The sequence below is a fragment of the Oncorhynchus gorbuscha genome, linkage group LG13, assembly GCF_021184085.1.
Source record: "Oncorhynchus gorbuscha isolate QuinsamMale2020 ecotype Even-year linkage group LG13, OgorEven_v1.0, whole genome shotgun sequence".
NCBI classification, from domain to species: domain Eukaryota; kingdom Metazoa; phylum Chordata; class Actinopteri; order Salmoniformes; family Salmonidae; genus Oncorhynchus; species Oncorhynchus gorbuscha.
This window is the reverse complement of record NC_060185.1, coordinates 97,919,929-97,923,244: the sequence shown is the minus strand read 5'-3', so window position 1 is coordinate 97,923,244 and position 3,316 is coordinate 97,919,929. Positions and strand designations below refer to the sequence as shown.

The 3,316-nt window shown below is 48.2% G+C and overlaps 1 protein-coding gene across 1 annotated transcript in view; it reads left to right on the top strand.

Annotated features, from left to right (window-relative positions):
• The window catches only part of LOC123993769 (netrin receptor UNC5A-like), a 559,088-nt gene that overhangs the window by 467,321 nt on the left and 88,451 nt on the right, over window positions 1–3,316 (top strand). The window lies entirely within an intron of this gene.

Below are 3,316 nucleotides of genomic sequence, written 5' to 3'. Positions count from 1 at the left end.
TCTCCCTGTTCCTCTCTTCCTGTTCCACTCTTCCTGTTACTCTCTTCCTCTCCCTGTTCCTCTCTTCCTTTCCCTGTTCCTCTCCTCTTCTCCCTGTTCCTCTCGTCCTGTTCCTCTCTTCCTTTTCCACTCTCCCCGTTCCTCTCTTCCTGTTCCTCTCGTCCTCTCCCTGTTCCACTCTTCCTGTTCCTCTCTTCCTCTCCCTGTGCCTCTCTTCTTCTCCCTGTTCCTCTCTCCCTGTTCCTCTCTTCTTCTCCCTGTTCCTCTCTTCCTGTTCCACTCTTCCTGTTCCTCTCGTCCTCTCCCTGTTCCACTCTTCCTGTTCCTCTCTTCCTCTCCCTGTGCCTCTCTTCTTCTCCCTGTTCCTCTCTCCCTGTTCCTCTCTTCTTCTCCCTGTTCCTCTCTTCCTGTTCCACTCTTCCTGTTCCTCTCTTCCTGTTCATCTCGTCCTCTCCCTGTGCCTCTCTTCTTCTCCCTGTTCCACTCTTCCTGTTCCTCTCTTCCTGTTCCTCTCTTCCTGTTCATCTCTTCCTCTCCCTGTGCCTCTCTTCTTCTCCCTGTTCCTCTCTTCCTGTTCCACTCTTCCTCTCCCTGTTCCTCTCTTCTTCTCCCTGTTCCTCTCTTCCTGTTCCACTCTTCCTGTTCCTCTCTTCCTCTCCCTGTTCCTCTCTTCCTTTCCCTGTTCCTCTCTTCTTCTCCCTGTTCCTCTCGTCCTGTTCCTCTCTTCCTTTTCCACTCTCCCCGTTCCTCTCTTCCTGTTCCTCTCGTCCTCTCCCTGTTCCACTCTTCCTGTTCCTCTCTTCCTGTTCCTCTCTTCCTGTTCCTCTCTTCCTGTTCATCTCTTCTTCTCTGTGCCTCTCTTCTTCTCCCTGTTCCTCTCTTCCTGTTCCTCTTCCTCTCCCTGTTCTCTCTTCTTCTCCCTGTTCCTCTCTTCCTGTTCCACTCTTCCTGTTCCTCTCTTCCTCTCCTGTTCCTCTCTTCCTTTCCCTGTTCCTCTCTTCTTCTCCCTGTTCCTCTCTTTCTCTCCCTGTTCCTCTCTTCCTGTTCCTCTCATCCTGTTCCTCTTCCTCTCCCTGTTCCCTCTTCCTCTCTGTGTTCCCAGTGTAAGTCACCACCCCTAATCCCCTACACACCCAGATGAGGAGACACACACACACACACACACACAGAACACACCAAGCCGGCCACACACACACCAAGGGTTACACACTAATTTCATTTCCTTGTTCACAATGAACACACTTCAACCTGCCAGTTCCCCTCACTGCCTTTGATAAGCAAAAGACCCCCGTGGAATTGAGGTTAAAGCCTGCGAAAACAAGACTGAGGGAGAGAAAAATAAAGCGCCTCGCTTCTCCTCTCTGCTTCATTCAGACCCTCTCGTCTCACACGGAATTGAGCCTAATAATATTTGCTCTCTGTGTAAGGAACCTCTGTGATGTTTACACACATGGACGTGAGCGTACCAAACGGGAAAACACGCCTGAATATACACGTTCACACGCATATGAAAACACACTCACAGAGAGAGAGAGAGAGAGAGAGAGAGAGAGAGAGAGAGAGAGAGAGAGAGAGAGAGAGAGAGAGAGAGAGAGAGAGAGAGAGAGAGAGAGAGAGAGAGAGAGAGAGAGAGAGAGAGAGAGAGAGAGAGAGAGAGAGAGACAGAGAGAGAGAGAGAGAGAGAGAGAGAGAGAGAGAGAGAGAGAGAGAGAGAGAGAGAGAGACAGAGAGAGAGAGAGAGAGAGAGAGAGAGAGAGAGAGAGAGCAGAGAGAGAGAGAGAGAGAGACAGAGAGAGAGAGAGAGAGAGAGAGAGAGAGAGAGAGAGAGAGAGAGAGAGAGAGAGAGAGAGAGAGAGACAGAGAGAGAGAGACAGAGAGAGAGAGAGAGAGAGAGAGAGAGAGAGAGAGAGAGAGACAGAGAGAGAGAGAGAGAGAGAGAGAGAGAGAGAGAGAGAGAGAGAGAGACAGAGAGAGAGAGAGACAGAGAGAGAGAGAGACAGAGAGAGAGAGAGAGAGAGAGAGAGAGAGAGAGAGAGAGAGAGAGAGAGAGAGAGAGAGAGAGAGAGAGAGAGAGAGAGAGAGAGAGAGAGAGTGAGAGAGAGAGAGAGAGAGAGAGAGAGAGAGAGAGAGAGAGAGAGAGAGAGAGAGAGAGAGAGAGAGGGAGAGAGAGAGAGAGAGAGAGAGAGAGAGAGAGAGAGAGAGAGAGAGAGAGAGAGAGAGAGAGAGAGAGAGAGAACATGATGGATGCAGAGCAGTGGTCATACTAACACACATACTAGACAGTAGTACCTGTACATATTACCATAGAGACAGTAGTATCTGTAAATATTACCATAGAGACAGTAGTATCTGTAACTATTACCATAGAGACAGTAGTATCTGTAACTATTACCATAGAGACAGTAGTATCTGTAACTATTACCATAGAGACAGTGGTATCTGTACATATTACCATAGAGACAGTAGTATCTGTAAATATTACCATAGAGACAGTAGTATCTGTAAATATTACCATAGAGACAGTAGTATCTGTAAATATTACCATAGAGACAGTGGTATCTGTAAATATTACCATAGAGACAGTAGTATCTGTAAATATTACCATAGAGACAGTAGTATCTGTACATATTACCATAGAGACAGTAGTATGTGTGTTAGTATGACCACTGCTCTGCATCCATCATGTTCCCACTACCAGTCTGCCATCCCTATTGATGCTCTGATAAAAGGAGCAGCCAACAAGTACCAGGAGTCTGGATGCTCTCATCCTGCTTCCTGTCTCTGAGCCAATCAGATGGGTTATTCACACATAGATGTTCCCCATTTAGATGTGTGAAAGACCAGAGAACTCTCTCTCTCTCTCTCTCTCTCTCTCTCTCTCTCTCTCTCTCTCTGTCTCTCTCTCTCTCTCTCTCTCTCTCTCTCTCTCTCTCTCTCTCTCTCTCTCTCTCTCTCTCTGTCTCTCTCTCTCTCTCTCTCTCTCTCTCTCTCTCTCTCTCTCTCTCTCTCTCTCTCTCTCTCTCTCTCTCTCTCTCTCTCTCTCTCTGTCTCTCTCTCTCTCTGTCTCTCTCTCTCTCTCTCTCTCTCTCTCTCTGTCTCTCTCTCTTTTTCTCTGTCTCTCTGTCTCTCTCTCTGTCTCTCTCTGTCTCTCCCTCTCTCTGTCTCTCTCTGTCTCTCTCTGTCTCTCTCTCTGTCTCTCTCTCTCTCTCTGTCTCTCTCTCTGTCTCTGTCTCTCTCCCTGTCTCTCTCTCTCTCTCCCTGTCTCTCTCTCTCTCTCTCTCTCTCTCTCTCTCTCTCTCTCTCTCTCTCTCTCTCT